At 46.3% G+C, this 17,822-nt stretch overlaps 1 protein-coding gene across 6 annotated transcripts in view; it reads left to right on the forward strand.

Annotated features, from left to right (window-relative positions):
• LOC139052726 (solute carrier family 53 member 1) overlaps window positions 1–17,822 on the forward strand; it is a 376,292-nt gene that overhangs the window by 262,217 nt on the left and 96,253 nt on the right. The gene's annotated exons all lie outside the window — the stretch shown is intronic.

The raw sequence follows: 17,822 nt of genomic DNA on the forward strand, positions 1-17,822 counted from the left end.
GTCGTTTTCAAGGTTAATTTCAATTAGTTCTTTTTTCTTAAAAGGAAATAGAAAAAGACAACTAGCACTTTATTTCGTCTTATAATACAAGGACGTTTTTTTACAATGAGTGGTTGAATACTAGTCACAGAATTTAACTTGGAAGTGCTTCCGTCATTGGGCAAGAAATGAAAGAAAATTAATGTCCCGAAGGAATCTGTAATCATGTGCTATGTTAACCTCAATTTCTCGATTATTAAGGCTCTGTTCATGATAGTATTGGCACCTTAGAGATTCTCGAGCACTAATATATCACTTTAGCTTGACCTAATATTTGCCTTTAGTGTCCCTTTAACTTGTTCTCAAGCTTCTTTGTCACACATGGTGGAAACATGGTGGAATACCAACTTTCTGCAGATGACACTAGCTAGCGCTAGGGAACATTCTGCATCTGCGGTTGGGCGTAACCCAGGCCACAGCTCGTGGTGCTGAGTTTCAGGTATGATTATTAAGAGGGGGAAAGAAAATACAGTCAAGCCCACTTATAACGACCCCAGACACAGTGATTGATCGGCTGTAACAACCACATTTCACTGTATTTACGATTGTCCGGCCTTGCCTAATAAATTGCACTGCAAAATAGCACTGGCGAGTGCTCTGGTGTTATCTTGAAGGCCATGGCCACTGTACACTGTACTGTCTCATCCTGAAACACACCTTAAACGTGCCTTGAAAGCATAGTTATGCTAGCATGGTTGAAAGCGAGTGACTTCATTCGCGTCTTTTTAAAGGCTGCATGCGGTGCTTGCTCATCTCAACGGTCGTATTTTCATTGTGGTTGGACTTGGATGGGGTTCACTGCCATGCACCCAGTTCAGTCACGCTTCCGTGTGCTCAGTTCAATTGTACTTTTGGGCTTTATCTCAGCAGCTCAAGCATTGCTATGTTATCATTGCTGTCAATTCACGCAGCGCCAGAGGCGACGTGAACGCAGTGCGACGTGCCACTGCCACACAAAGTTGCAAAGGTTCGGCGGCTACTGGTATACTGTTATTGAGAGATCATGGTTCGTCAATGCTTCATTTAGGCCACTGCTGATAATAGTTTGCGACAACGTTGCCTTTTGAACTTCATACTTTTTCTGCTGAAGTGACGTAGAAAACGTAACTTTGCAGCTGCTGAACATGCGTATGGCTGATGCTGCTGTCATAATGGCAAGACCTTTACAATATGTCAACATGCGGCAGTAGTTTCCACTTACAGCCAACTAGAACACTTCGCTATCGTATGCAGCATCCACTGGAGTTCCACCGATAGCAAATTATATCGCAAGCTTTGTGCAGTGTGCCGCATTAAACTTAGATGGGACTAGGGCGCTTATCATGATTTATTGTAATAAAGAGAGTTCCTGGGCAGGAGCAGCAGTCTTCTGCTGGATGCAATTGCTGTCTGTTGGTTGCCTTGGGCAGTGCTATGGGCATGCCGATTCCTCGGCCTACCTGCTGCTCAGCTACCCTCAACACTCTCCAGGCAAAAATGGTGGTGGCTGCGCTCATAGGGTCGACATGGCACATGACCGTTATCTGCTTTGCTGGAGCACTACCTTAGATGATGTTTTAATGAAAACTTGCACTTGAATGCAAGGAAGTGATGGGAACAAAAATGAAGATGCAGTAAAACCTTGTTAATTTGACCCTCATTATTTGGACTCGTCTGGGCAGGTGTATGCGATATATAACGGAATGAAACTCTCGTTAATTTGGACATATTTGGTTACACACTGGCTAAGTTGGACAACCCTCAGAGCTCAGCAACCACAGAGCACTGCAAATGTGTAAAGCTGGAACCGCACGGCACGTTTTTCGCGAGCGAAAAACGCGACGCGCAACAAATGCCCGTGTTGCCGCCGACGCGCGAGCACCCGTACAAAAAAAAGGAGCGGCGCTTTCGCGCCTCGTTTTCCGGGTTGCCAGACAACATAACTCTCAACGACATGCATTGTCTCTGTTACCGCATATATAATATGTCCTTAAATTTACAGACCACTGCAACAAAAATAATCTTAGTGTAATTAGACAGTGACATTTTTTTTTCCGAAGTGTATTTTTCAAGCTTAATTTCAAGCAGCAATATTGTGTGCGAAACTGCGACTATGTACCTTCCGCATGCTGAGAGGCCGCTGCTTGCATAGAGTTTCCTACAAAAATTACTAGAGGGAACTCTGGCGCTAGTGTCTATGGGAGCTGCAATGGAAGCGCTTGTCCCAGCATGGGAATTATCGGAAGTACATGGATTTGCCTAAACTTCGTCCTTTTGGCTTCAAACAGCTTTGTGACTTTGTAAACTCATCATTTTCAACAATGTATTGCGTAATAAATAATTAAATAAACATCATTAAAATTGCCCGACGGCAGGATTCGAACACAGGGACTCTAGCACAGAAGCCTGATATTGAAACCATTGAGCCACGGACGTACGTATCGACAAGCGAATGAAACGCCCTTATGAATTTATCACGGGCATGCCAGTGCCTTGACACGCTTGGCGCGTTTCGATTTGGCCACCTGGACAAGCTCAACCGTTGCAATTAATAGCAATTGTACGCGTTCCCTGCGTCTTCTGCACTTCTAAGAATATAGATTGCACTGAAATATACGACAATAAGATTTATATAGCGTAACATACAAAGCCACAAGAACGTCTGAATCCACAAGCATGAAGATCAGACAAATTCATGTACTTCCCATCATTCCCATGGTAGGACAACGACTGCAGCGCCAGAGTTCCCTCTAGTAATTTTTGTAGGAAACTCTATGGCTGCTTGTTTACAACTTCACATATAAAAAGTAGTGTCGGCCGCTTACTACCAAGCAGAAGAAGCGATTGCTGCTATTAAGGGGGATGCTGATACTGAAGCAAGAAAAAATGCGGGTCAGGAGGTATATGTGGGTGCGGCCTACATATTTGAGAAGAGAGCGAGTACCATACACTGGTAATATTATTAGCAAATTGTCTTGCCAGCATTAGCTATGAGACGCGATGCTTCTCCACTTCATTTCTTAAGGCCTCGTTGAAGGTTGCTTTGTCCATTTTAGGTGAAAACGATGCGCGAACGAAATCACGGTAGCACGTATTTTCCCTGACGCGCGCGCCAGTTCTGCCGAGAAAAAAAAAATTTGCTCCAAGGAGGTTCTGTCGAGATGCGCAGAGAGCAGGGCCATCTGGTGGCAAAAAAATAACCAAAATGCTCGTGACCAAATGCCACGTGACTTACCTGATCTCTGATTGGTGGACGCGCCGCGCGACGCGTTTTTTCTACTCCGAGCAGGAGCATGCGGCGGCGCGATTTCGTGACGGATCATGCTGGGCACGCGTCAAAATGACGCGCGCGTCCCACCATCCACGCGTCAATCGCGCCTGAAATCGCGCCTGAAATCGCGCCATGCAGTTCCGTCTTAAGACGCAAAGGAGCAAAAGTGGTGCCAGTGCCCAATCGAAAAAAAGTGGCAGAGTCCGCATCGCATAATCATCAGCAAGAATTGTACATGAACGACAGAAAAGCTGCAACAATTCGTGCGTATTTGTACCTATTCTTGCGTTTTTTTAGCAGTGGGCTAATATTCTATTAGAGTTCGCTAGTATTCAATTCGGTCTGAATGTCACTTTTACTGTTCGAAATATTCGAACCCTTGAAAATTGCTGCTGTCATGTCTTTAAAGGGAAGCTGAAAGGTTTTCCACAAAAAATGAGTGAAGAGCAGTACGCCGTGGTTTTCAACCCTCTGAATTCGAATATCGCATCGAAATTGAGTGAAGGAAAGCGCAAACATATTTTATTTCGACGAAAAGTGCAGCAGCAGACACGCCCAGCTCGCGCGCCTCGTTTCCGCCTGTGATTGGTCGGGCGCCTCGTGACGTCAACAATGGTTCGCCTTGCAGACGATGAGTGAACGTGACAGCCATCGCCTTGCTTGTAGCGCTGTCGCTGTCGCGTGCAAGATCACTTGTAAGGGGTTTACCCTTGTACATACTACAGGTACGTACATACTTGTACATACTACGTGTACGAGCCGATTGCGAAGATCCGGCCTCTCCAAGAAGCAAAAAATGCTGGTGCAAGCACTGCTTTCCACGCGAACGAAGGCGAAGTGTTAGTATCTCCTTGTGTTGGAAATGTTCTTTGGCGAGTATGTTTTTTGCTAAGCTGCCTTCAGCGTTCCAGTGATTATGTTTCCGGGCAAACAACTGTAGTGTTATGTTCCTGCATGCCTCCTCGTAGAACGTAAGCGGTGATGCGATCTTCAGCATTTGTGCGCTGCCCCAAAGCTGTCGGCAATCTACACAGACGGTTTAAATGCGGGAAAAGTTTACCGGCTGTTGTAGCAGTGTAGTATAGACCCTTCATCAGCGCGCCATCCGCACACTACTCGTAACCGGCGAATTCCGTCGGCTACGTGAGATGGTCGGTTTCTTATGTGTGCGAGAGAAGGGGGAGTGCAGCGTCTTGGCGTGAGCAGGCTTTCCAATACATGCAAACTTTACGCTTGCACTGCGTTATGGTAGCTGCATGCAGGCTGTTTCACAACACACGTGCGAATAGAAAATTTGCGGCGCTTGGCGATGAAACCTGCGTCAAGGGTGGGCGATAAACATGCACCTTCCGTTCAGTGTGCTAACAATTTTTTTAGGAGAACCCAAAGCACGCATTATTGATAAACTCCGGTAGTAATCATCACATAAGTGGTTAGAGCACAACACTTGTTCTTGAGCGCTTGAAATTGTTTCACTTCACAGCAGCCTCCCACTTAGCTGAAAGCTTCTTGTCTTGCAGGAACTAATGCAACATCGGAACATCGCCGCGGCCGCTGGTGTTCGTGCAAGCATAGGCTGCACAGAACGCCGGCATGATTGGCCTACAAGTTCAGTTGATGCTGTGCACGTCAACTACCACTCCTATATACACAGAAATAAAGGAATGTAGGGTCGAGCGAAGCAGATTAGGACGGCACGCACGCAGAAATAAGCCCGATCGGGCACGGTCGCGGAGACTGCGAAGGAGTGGAACACCAGTGTTGACGTCACTAAGCCGCGGTTTCCGGTCTCCGCTCGCATTGTCAGCGTCAGCAGCAGCGCGCGGCGTTCGACGGGGGGCGCAGCTACTACGCAATTTTAACTGATGATTGCGTCACTCCTAAGGGAAAAATCTCCCACAGAATTTTACCTTCATGGTTTAAAAGGTTCCCGCATTTGTATATGAGCGTGTTATTGAATTCGACTTACTCTTCAGCTTCCCTTTAAGTCAGCTTTGCCGCAGTATTGGCGGCGAGGAATTGCGGAGTCGCCTCGCTGGCGTAGTATGAGAGATCACGCGACGCGCTCCTCATAGGTTTTGCTGTCAGCGCTCACTGAAAAAACCACGCGCGAGCTCTCCAGGACATTTCTGTAAGTACTTTAGAAACGAGAGAAGTTTTTTACTGTCTAAATAATAATCTTGGGCAAACTGAAAGCACACAATCGTTTACAGACGCTATCTCTTTACCGAATACGTACAGTGAACGCCACTGCGCGCGGTCGCCACGATGAAATCTCTCGAACCAGCTTCTTACGTGAAAGGTAAGTAAACGCTGAGAGCAAACTATGTGAAATATGTTCTTATAGTGTTTGTATAACTAAATGGGGCGTAATAGAACGAAGCCTCAATACAGCGATCACGCAGATTCGCAGCAACCGACTGCGCGTCTGCATGCTTGTCCGCGCACTGTTTCGCTTTCACCGCGCGCGCGTTTTCGCACCGTGCCATGAGCTTTAGGCCACAGAATATGAACATTAGACAGTATACAAGCAACCATTGTTGTGTGGGCGCTATCAGAGCTGTTCAAAAATAATTTCATTGTAGAGACTTCGACGCCTACAGGGACTGTGATGTGCTGTCGCGACGATTCAAGATTTTTTTTCTTCTAAATTCTTTGAACTTTCAATATTATTTCTCGAGTTGTGTCGCACTGTATGTTTATCTTGTGTTCTCAGCGTGCAATTTCCCGCTGCTGCTTTTTTGTAATCCAGTGCATTAATTCATAACATAAGCATGACCATATGCCATGCTTCTTTTAAATGTGCTTCTTACCACTGCCTTTCCACTCCACTGAACTTGCCAGTATCTATAGCATCGACAAGTTCATAGACCAAACCGTCATGACATTAGTCGGGCAGCGGACTCGGGCGAGCGTCTCAGTGCACGTTTTCAGAGCGCCGTAGCAGAAATCTTCCTCGCGACTGTGCTCGCTGCATACCCGAGTTATAGCCGATGACTGTTTGCCGGTTTTATGTTTCGCGAGCCAAGCTTCACGCAGCTTCTTGTCCTGCGGCTACGTGTGAATAAGGCTGACACTGGCCTCCGTTACGTGCGTCCGGCGCTGCGGCACCGAACAGTAGCTTACCATGTTGCACTCCTTCAAAGGCAGCCACTACCTATTGTAGTGCTTTCAAGCGTTGTAAAGGAGACACTCGAAGGGGGAAAATTTCGCCATTAAATGAGGACCGCAGCGTATGAGGGAATTTAAACTCATTTTCAGCTCGCTTCGTTGCTCCCGAAGCAGCCGACGCGGCCGCTATGTCCACGTGATCCCTCCTAGCACGTCACGCCGACGGTGGCACCAGCTTTTCCAGTGGTGGAGCTCGAGCCCAATAACCGTGTTATGCGGCTAAGCATGCGGATTGTATTGCGGTGAAATATATTAAAAGTAAGAAAGGGGGGGGGGCACTGTCACGGGGCCCCTGCTGGTGCTTATAGGCTACCTGACACTACCAGCTCAAGTACCCATGCTGTGCTGCCTTGTTACGCATCTGGACAACATCAGCTACCAAGCATAAACCTCTTTGTCTACTAGTGCCTAAAGGTACGGTTTACAAACAACAAATTTGACCAAGAAAGCTTGGCAGTGTTTTGAGACCCTCATTCTAAACTAGTTGAGTGCCACCAGGATGCTTCAATGGCAAAGTGGATTAAATACCTGGCTTTAGAAGAAGCAAGGAAAATTTCAACACCGAGGAACCCAGATATGTCCTAAACAACAAAAAGCTTCTGCAGAGGCTCCTTCCACATTAGCACTACGGAAAAACTTTGATAAGCTCATCAACCAGCAGAAATTTTTGTGTCCACAAGCACAGGTTGAACTCTACGTGCGTGATGAAATTAGTTTACTGTGAGTGGTGGCGTAAGCAAGGTGCCCATTGTTGGCTCAGATCGCGAAAAGATGCCTGCACATACCAAGCACTGGGTGTCCAGTGAGTTGCTCTCTTCGGTACGTGAAGGAGTTGTGATGTGCAGAACGGTGTCTCTGCTTCTGGAACATGTTGAGCAGCAGTCCTTCCTTAATCACAGCATTAAGTTATTGCAGGTATGATACTGTCAAGCAAAAATGCTGTACTAGAGTGCTTTGTTGACCACAAAGCATAGTTTTCCTGTAGATAGTTGGATTTGTTGCTTCTTTTGTCTTTTGTTTCATACTTTTTGCTGGTGAAAAGAAATCGAATTTTTGCAAAACCAGTAGTGTTAATATTAAAAAAATAATTGATTCATCTCACACTTGGTTTTCGTCATTTGAATTTTCTTCGAAATTGAATATTTGATATTCACACAAATCTGGTTTTCTTTCGTGGGCATCATACGGCATTCGCTGCATGCCTATGTGACTGTTTAGTCGCCATCCATGATCACATCAGTAGCAACTATGGTTTCGTCTACAGCAGAAAACAGTAGCTTCGTTTTGACTTGGTGTGTTTGTCGGCCGCATGCCTTCAGAACTGCATGGTCGCTGTCCAAGATCTCATTGATATCAGCCACAGTTTCACCTACAGTGGTAGCGGGTCATTCCATGTGAACGAAATGTCCCGACCACAAAAGTGATCGTCGTTGAATTTCCTGAAACAATTTGGGCTAGATGACTTTTCTGCGAATAAGGTTTTGCCAAATTATTTTCATCGAAAAAAAATTTGTAATCACGTGATCACCCTTTGAAATTTCCAGAAGGAAGCAAAAGTTGGTTGGAGGTAAGTTTTTTTCATTCAAGTCTGAAAGTAGGTGCAATAACAAACTTTATTTTAGAACATTATACTGGCATCCTTCTTACATAATGCGTTATAATTGAATGCATTTTAGAATTTTCCAAATTTATTTCGCTCTTTAAAAAAGCAAGAAAAGTTGCGTTTTCGGACATTTTTTGCATAAACTGCATTAACTTTTCAGCTGCACTAATTGTTCTACCTTTTCGCCTGTTGCTATAGTGTATGTCAAAATAATTCCTAATTATTAAGAAATATATTTTTTTAGAAAAATATCTCCGAAGTCGAAAAAAGGTTACTTTTTTGTGAGATCCAGGACACACACATAAGCATTAAGGCCCTCCAGATAAAAATGTCAGATAGCTCAATATACGCACCGGCCTCTTAGCTTATGATATAGAAGTTTTTATTCGAATAAGTTTTCTTTCAAGCGAGAACATTTTTTTAAAGTTAGCAACCCATGTCATTAGTAGGCGCTGCATACGTGTCTCCGCTCTCCTTGTCTACGTGTCATCGTCTGCTTTCTCCTCCTCGTCTGCTGCCCAGCAGACGGTGGCTAGTATATGTAACTACTGCATATTAAAATTCTTTATTTATTTATTTTTTTTTTTGCTCTTTCGGTGCTGAAGAAAACGCAAGGAAAACGGCTTTCCTAAATCCTTGTGGGGATGTTTCTTTACCCTTACCTCTGTATACATGTGTTTCTCAGATGAGAATAGTGTGATCAGCTGACAGACACACAGGGAGGCAGACAAGGCTTCCTGTGAGCGAATTTTAATGGAATGCATACAAACGTCATAACGAAAGGACATTGGAAAGAATATGGCCCAGAACTCAGTCCGACACACTCAGAATGGATGTGAAATCCAAGCTTCAGTACCATGCCTTCCAGTATCAATTTCTCCCAATTATAACGGTAAGAAAATGTCTCTAGCATTGACTTGTGATTTGAAATCTTTGCACAGTTCACCTAGAGCGCCTGAACTGAATAAGATTTTTCCATGAGACTAATATTTCAAGGCATCATCTAAAACGATGCTTGCCATATCAATTGCGCGATGTTTTCGTGAACAGACTGAGGTTTTCTAATCACCCCATTTACAGTACGGTATGTTTTGAAGTACGTCAGAAAAGTCAAAATGTTAGACAATGAGACTAACAGAATGTAGTGCAGCTAAGGCGAGCTTATTTCTGGAGACTTACAGGTACGCTTGGCACTATTTTTCAGGAAGCAAACTTCTGCCATGCTCTTTCAGCCCAAAGAACTGCCACAAAGCAATTTACTGCAGCAAGCAGCAACTGACAACTGTGCATCGTTTGTCTGACATAGATTGGTGTCTTCTTGTGCTGCGCTCAGGAAGAAGCCTGGATGACGATGTGACGATTCATAAGCACCGCAAGCAACTTTACCTTCATCGATGCACTTCTAAAACCGCTTCGAAGTTGTGCTCAGACCCTCTCTTTAGACATGCGAAACACTGCCGAAGGTGGACAGTCATCACAGTGGCCGTTGTTGATGGCCACTCTACCCTCGGCCTAGTTCCAGGAAATCGAATTTATGAAGCTTGCAAGCGGCACTTGTATAGCTTAAAAGATGGCGAATTTGGTATTTGCCAGGAGAACATCTTGACGTTTTGTTCGGAGGTAGTGAAAGTGAGCCTGAATCAGGTGGTAGTGGAGCAGAAAAGGAGGCCTTAGAAAGAGGTGTTGGCAGCAGCATAAGAAGGAAACAACAGCAGCACGGAAGACCGTCGCATGCTAAAAAGAAAGGGGAAACATTGCGAGAAAATGCGAAGGGAATAATGGCTACATCCCCGGAAATGTGCCAACCATCGACCCTTGACAAACGCGAGGGTGCTGAACATTCTCTGAATGATGTCTGCTTGATGCAAGACCTGAGAAACAAGTTTCCCCAAGAACAAAGCTGAGAAAAAAAAAATACAGTACCTCCCTTTAGCCCCCCAATCTTGGTCTCATGAAAAAATGATGGAGTGCTTTGGTGCATCGGAATGACAACTTCATGAGGCAATGAAAGTCAAGTCTAACAGTGGGATTCTAGGCAGGCCACAAAGCACACGTGGTCGCCCAGTTATTAAGGAAGTGAAGTCATCAGTCAGAGCTCTCTACGAGGATGACTCTGTGTCTTATTGCCTACCAAGGAAAAAAGACACTCTGAAAGGCCACGAAAAGCGACTATTGTTGATGAACCTGAAGGAAATGCATGAAGAATGGAAGACTTACAATTCCAAGGGCGGCTTCTCAACGTTCGCCGCTCTGCGTCCTCCCCACTATGTTTTGGCTGGTGGAAGCAGTACACACACAGTGTGTGTCTGCATGAGCCATCAGAACTTTAAACTAATGCTTCATTCTAGTGGCCTCAAGGAGACAACTGAAGAGCTCCTGGCTACACTTGTATGTCAACTTGATAGCCAAGATTGCATTTTTGGCAAATGCACATCCTGCCCTGGTACAAAGCGTGCTGAGAATCTGCTTCAACAAAGTCTTGCCCATGACGCAGAGAGTAGAGACAACATGCTTGTCCGGCAATGGATAAGTGGAGTCCGCTTTAGACTCGAAGCCATTGTTTTGACATCAGAAGAATTTTCTGAAAAGTTCACAGACATGTTGAATCAACTTAAGATCCACCATTTTATCACTAAGCAGCAAGCTCGCTACTTTCGAGAACTGAAGTTTAACCTAAGCCAACACAAGGTCGTCATGGTGTTGGACTTCGCGGAAAATTAGTTTTAAACTTCAGGACGCACCACAGTCGTACCACTGGGTTAACACGCAAGCTACAATACATCCCGTAGTTGATTTTCGGAATGCGCAAAGCGACCCTGGAGAGGATTCTGCGTGGTGTTTCGCTGTTGTTTCTGACTGCCTGGAGCATGATACAGTCGCAGTAGACACATTTCAGAGTGCAGTGCTCGAGGTAGTAAAACAAGATCGGCCTGAAGTAAAAAAAATTCATTATTTCTCTGATGGAGCTTCATCACAGACAAACACATGCTCATCATCATAGATATGCTACTAGCACGTGCAGGCCTCACCCAGCCCCAACCCATGGACTAGTCCGGGTTCTAGCTCACGTGTCCCCGTTACCGAATTGGTGTCCTGGAGATGCCGCCAATAATACGAAATAGTGACGCATTGTTACTAGTAAAAAACACGATTTAAGAAATTTAATTGCACCCAGCCGCTAACTTGTGACACTACGTTTAGCACTGTCGCACCCCATGACTTCTACAACGCCTGTGAGAACTTCACCAATTAATGTTTGTTCTTGGCAATACTTAGAACTTGTGAATTTTGTGTACCATTCATGCTTAACTTTGTATTGCACTGCGACTTTGTGAAGCACTACGCTTGCATGTAGCCTGCGTACACATGCTTATATTAAGAACAAAAAGAACTTTTTGAATCTTTGCTACCATGAAGACGACTTTAATCTATCGACAGAATGGAATTTCTTCGCCACTTCACACAGCATAAGTGCATGCAATGGCGTTGGTGGCACACTAAAACGTCTGGCAGCAAGAGCAAGCTCGCAGCGGCCATATCACAGCCAGATTCAATCACCAGAGGATGTTTGACTTGGCAAAAGCAATATCAAGGGAATTACAGTAATCTGGGTACCAAATTCCAAAATACAAGGAAAAAGAACAGAGCTTGATTTGAGATTCAGCACAGTAACCACTGTTAAAGGAACGCAATTAGTCCACCACTTCAAACCAGTGACAGTTTCAACTCTTCAGGTTGCTATCACCTCATACTCACATACAGTTGAACCCAACTATATCGAACCCGTTTACATAGAACTATTCTATATCGAACGATTTCTGGACACGGTATAGTTACAATGAGTATAGAAAGCAAAATTTATGCTTACCTCGAACAAAAATAGCAGCGACTCCCGATATATTGAACGTCAAGCAGCGGAAAAGTGCCCCCAGAAGTTGGCTTTCCCTCGCGGTGGCGGAAAAACCTGGCGGCGCGGCTCCATCCAACTGCTCTCTCTACCGTGACCGCGCTGCCTCGGATGATCCGTCGATACCCCCCTGCAAAAAATGATCCTGGCCTGCCCGCAGCGCTTGCTCTGACAGCCATTCGGAGACTCTTGTGCCCTCGTCGTGCAAGATGGCGAAAGTGCAAGTTGTCTCGCTGCTTTTCTGGTTCATTGTGGCTGGCACTAAGCCGTGCTCCTGCAAAGGTTGCAGAAAATAGTGCCAGCATTTCCTCCTTTCCCCCCACAAGAACCACATCACTCTCATTGTGTGTGCGCGTTGTGGGCCTTCTCCCGCAGTGTTGCCGTGATGACGCGGCAGAATTTGCCTTTCGTTGTGAAGCTCGAAATCATAAATCAGGTCGAACGCGGTGAGAAGGCGGATGTCCCTGCAGTGTGCAAGATTCTGAGGAGCACTCTCAGCATGATCTTGAAGAATAAGGGGGAGATTAAGACTAAAGCGGCCCAACTCGCGACCTGATGCCCATGGTGCCCGTCGCATACGCACGGCCGTGTACAAGTGCTTCATCCGAAATTGCTTCATCCGTGCCAGTGTCCGTGTGCTCGGTGATGACTGTAAATTCTGATGAGTGCGACGAAGCCATTGCTAGTGTTGCCGAAGTTTGGAGCGAGCTGTCAGAATTTCCGGAAGCTGTTGATGGATCAACGGTGGAGGAGTTTGTGAGTACAAATGATGGCGTCGCGACCACGGGAGAGCCCGAAAACGAAGACTACATTGCCGACATCGTACCGAGCACAAGTGAAAGTGGGCATAATGAGGAAAGCAGCGACGGTCCTTTGCCCACATCCTCCGAAGTGATTGGTGTGCTCGCACTAGTCCGGTGCTTCTGTGGGAATGCGGAAGGTTGCGGCCTCAGCTGCTCCGACTCCTTAGACAATGTGGAGAAGTGCGTGCGTCGCAGACAGAGAAATTGCCCAAGCAGAAAAAAATGCAGGACTATTTCATGCTAAAATTAGCTAGTTTCATCAATAAAGTGATCTTATAAATGGTATGTGCTTTTTGACATCCAAATATTTAGCAGGCTTATATCGAATTGTGCGCTATATCGAACTGATAGGTGTTTTTTTGCGAGTTTGATATACCCGGGTTTGACTTTACTGAAGAAGTTGAAGTAAAGAAGCGGGCATGAATACTATAGAGTCTTTAATTTGCCTGTAAAGGTTCATGTGTTGAAGAGTTCAACATGAGTGAATGAAAAAATGGAAGGCAACCGACAAGTTGAATCAGGCTTTAATCTCCCGCTGTGAGTGTCTGTGGCCCGGTCAGCAGCTGTCTTCATTTTGGTACGGAACAGCAGTAAAGAAGCGGCCATGTTGCCTCCCACTCTGCCTCTGCACCGAGCAGGAGGCAAAGTTAGCCGTTAACAGCTATTGCAAGACACCAACATCAATGCTGTGTTTGCCAACCTGACAGGCCCGAGCGACAAAAATGACAAGTGGGGAACTGACGAAAACAGGCCATTTACGATCTGTTTAGACTGACGTCAAGCGACATAGCTGACACAGTCAACATTCATTCGGCAAAGAGCTGGAGTGCATATGTGAGCCCAAAAACTCTGGTGGCTTGTGCGCATCGTGCAGTGAAGACAGCTCAGCAATGCCTACTGATGACATGGGTTGCTGACTTTTAAAAAAATTTCTCACTTCAAACAAAATTTACTCGAATAAAAATTTTTATATCGCAAGTTAAGAGGGCGGTGCGTATATTGAGCTATCGACATATCTTTTTCTGGAGGGCCTTAATGCTTAAATGTGGCCTGAATCTCACAGTAAAGTCATTTTTTTCCAACTTTGGAGGTATTTTTCTAAAAATATATATTTCTTAACAAATGGCATGGCATGGCAAAAACTTTATTTTAGTCCAGAGAAACTAGGGTCCGAGGGCACAAGACCCCAGGCTAAGTCGGTGGCTCCGCCCATGTAGGCACCGATAGGCTAAAGGCTTTCCCGATGTCGTGAGCTCTCCGGACGGCCAGGAGTTGATCTTGGAGGACATCGCTGGATATGCGCCAACTCCAGTCCTCCTCACTGTTGAGATCCGAAGCCCTTTGGTTGGGGCACAGCCAGAACATATGATCAAATAGACACGGAGTGTGTCCACAACTTTTACATTCCGCGGCAAAATCCTGGTCAATTTTGTTAAGCACAAAAGGTGTGGGATAAGATTTAGTATGAATCATTCTTAAGTTGACTGCCTGAGCTCGGTTGAGCTTCTGATGGGGGGGAAACCTCCTGCCGTCGCTATAGTGTGAGGTGATCTCGTGAAAAGTAGTAAGTGGGTCTTTGTAGGAGCTGCAGTCATCCTGGAGCAGTTCCTGATCTGATGTGCGGCATGTGAGATCTCGCACAGCAGAGTGAGCTTGCTCGTTAGGATTGCAGCCATTGGGGCTGACCGAGTGGCCCTGATGCGTCGGAAACCAGACTAGGTGTGAGCTATCCAGTTGGTCGTAATTATGAGTATTAATACTGTGTATAAGTAACTTGTGTGCTTCCACTGAGACGAAGCCGGCTGAGTAATTCCTAACAGCTGTACGGGAATCGGAGAAAATTGTGGAGCCTCTCCTTATTGAAATTGCAAGTGCTATGCTTGCTTCTTCAGTGGAATGAATGGAGCTCGTTCTTAGTGACGCGGCGCTTATTAATTTACCGCTTTCGTCGACCACGGCAATAGCGTAGCGGTTGCCTGATCCATAACTAGTTGCATCGACAAAAAGAGCTGAGCTGTGTTGTTGGTGCAGTTTACCCAGAATGCATTTGGCCCTGGCGTCCCTTCTGCCCTTGTTGTGGACACCCCGCAGGGGCGTCTGCGTAAGCAGGCGTTTGGTGTGTTGCGACACCACGGACCCGAGCACACGAGGGTTGGACCCTCCCGCGTGTAGCCGTGCGCGGCTTAGCCGTGTCCGGGGAAAAGGGGATCCTGGGGGTTGAGCCAATGCCGGGTGCTCGGACCTTTAAGGCCCCCCGGCGGAGGCAACACACCTCTTTGGCCTCTGCTTCACGTAGACGGCACCCCCGGACTGACCCACCCGGGGGAAATCGGCAGTCGCCTTTTCCTATCTCTTCCTCTCGAATCTTCGTCTTTATCTCTTACTTTTTGACCTTTCCTGTCTTCTCCTCTCTTCCATTTACTTCATTCTCCTCGGCGGCAAGGGTTAACCTTGTGTGGGATAGCCAACCTTGGTTATAACAGATTTGGTTATAGTAGTGTCGTACAGCTGGCGCATGCAGGCCGTCTTTTCACGGTCCTGCAGCGTCCCCTTGTTGGGCTCCATGGTGGGTGGCTGGCGGCGCTGCCGAATTTTCAAACATATCTATGGCAAGTTCTTTTCCAACACTTCCTGATCGCCCTCACAAACGAGGGCGCACCGAAGAAGTTTTCAAGTTTTTTGGCCGAAATAATGAGAATTTTCCAAGATTTCATGTAGTACATTCAGAGAAAAAAGAAAAGGCAGCGAGAATGATCTCACCTTTTCTTGTTGCAAAGACACTTAGTGAAGCTTTTGGCTCAGGTTATAAAGTCTCTAAATTGGCAAGTGGTGACCTCCTCTTAGAACTGCGTGATAAGACACAGTACGAGAAACTCTCTAATCTAGTATCCTTTGGGAATCTTCCAGTGACGGTCACACCGCACCGCACAATGAACACCACCCGCGGAGTCGTTTCCGATGCCGATCTCATGGAACTGAGTGAAGCTGAACTACTGGAGGGCTGGAGCGATCAGAATGTGACCAATGTCAAGAGAATAAAGATCAGGCGCGATGGCAAGGAGATTGACACAAAGCACTTAATACTTACTTTTGCATCAAGTATGCTACCTGAGACCATTGAGGCTGGCTACATAAAGATCCGAGTCAGACCGTACATCCCAAATCCTCTCCGATGCTTTAAGTGTCAAAGATTTGGCCACAGTTCACAGAACTGCCGAGGCCGCCAGACTTGCGCGAAATGTAGTGCCCAAGAACACCTATCTGAAAATTGCGACAATGCTCCACACTGCGTGAACTGTGATGGGGAACACGCCGCGTACTCGCGGTCCTGTCCATCATGGAAAAAAGAAAAAGAAATAGTTACAATCAAAGTTAAGGAAAATATATCGTTCAAAGAGGCACGCAGGCGGGTAGCATACCTGCCAAAGAAAAGCTTTGCTGAAGTGGCGCGTCAGGGGGCAGCGCCACAACGGCCTCCGGCGGCTGTCCGACCCACACGCAGTGAGTCGGCAGTTACGCCATCTGCCCCCACGGTGGTTGCAGCTAGCGCTGCTCCGCCAACCGAGCAGAAGGGACCATCGACCCCGAAGGTGGGCGCAGCCGAGGCTGCCCCAACCTCCCCGGCCCCTTCCAGCGCTGGCAACAGCCGGCGCAGCCAAATCCCTCAGGGAGCCCCACCGACCTCCGGGGTGGTGGGCGCAGGGGTCTTGCCCTCCAAGGCGGGACTCCCTCTGAAAACTTCTCGCTCGCAAGAGCACGTGTCCGGAGCCTCACTAGAGGCAATGGACACAACACCTATCCTCAAGGCGCACGAAGCGCCTAAGGAGCGGCGAGGCTCCCTCGAACGCTCCAGAAAGAACAAAACTCCCGTTACAGGGCCTCGAAAGGGCTCTGTAATTTAATTTCTGTAATTTTCATAATCACTACTTCTGTTTCTGTACACACAGCACTTATTGACCTCCAATATGGATACACAGATAATTCAGTGGAACGTCAGAGGTCTCCTTAGAAACCTTGATGATGTTCAAGAACTAATCCACAAACACAATCCCAAAGTGCTGTGTTTACAAGAAACAAACTTAAAACCCAAACACACAAACTTTCTCCGACAGTATATATCTTTTCGCAAAGATCGCGATGGTGCTGTCGCATCATCGGGCGGTGTTGCCATTGTTATCCATAAGAGCATTGCATGTCAACTTTTACAGCTACAAACACCTCTCGAAGCAGTGGCGGTTCGAGCTGTACTCCTAAACAAACTCATCACCATTAGCTCTCTTTACATACCCCCACATTACAAATTAACGAAGCATGAATTCCAATCCTTTATTGACCAATTGCCAGAACCTTACGTTGTTCTTGGCGATTTCAATGCGCACAGCTCTCTGTGGGGCGACTCTCGTATAGATGCGCGAGGTCGTCTTGTTGAACAGTTCCTTTTCTCTTCTGGTGCGTGCCTTCTGAATAAGAAGAAACCCACATATTACTGTCTTGCAAACAATACCTTTTCTTCAATTGATCTGAGCATAGTTTCTCCGTCCTTACTGCCTGAACTAGAATGGGAAGTTACGAACGATCCTTACGGAAGCGACCACTTCCCCGTACTATTAAGAACACTTAAAGAAGACGAATATCCACCACAGGGTCCTAGGTGGAAGACTGAGACAGCTGATTGGGAGAAATTCCGAAACTTAACTAGTATGTCATGGGATGACATGTCCTCGTTAGGAATTGATGCTGCCGTGGAATATTTTACAGCTTTCATAATAGATGCCGCAACTAAATGTATATCACAAGTAAATGGATTGGCATGCAAACGGCGTGTCCCGTGGTGGAACGACGATTGTAGGACCGCTCGTAAGAAACAAAACAAAGCGTGGGGGATGCTACGCGCCTCCCCCACTGCGGAGAATCTTATCAATTTTAAAAAAGTTAAATCCCAAGGCAGGCGAACCCGCCGACAAGCCAGAAGAGAGAGTTGGCAGAAGTTTTTATCTGGTATCAACTCCTATACAGATGAGGCCAAAGTCTGGAACAGGGTTAATAGGA

Source organism: Dermacentor albipictus, unplaced genomic scaffold (assembly GCF_038994185.2).
Source record: "Dermacentor albipictus isolate Rhodes 1998 colony unplaced genomic scaffold, USDA_Dalb.pri_finalv2 scaffold_30, whole genome shotgun sequence".
In the NCBI taxonomy this organism is placed as follows: domain Eukaryota; kingdom Metazoa; phylum Arthropoda; class Arachnida; order Ixodida; family Ixodidae; genus Dermacentor; species Dermacentor albipictus.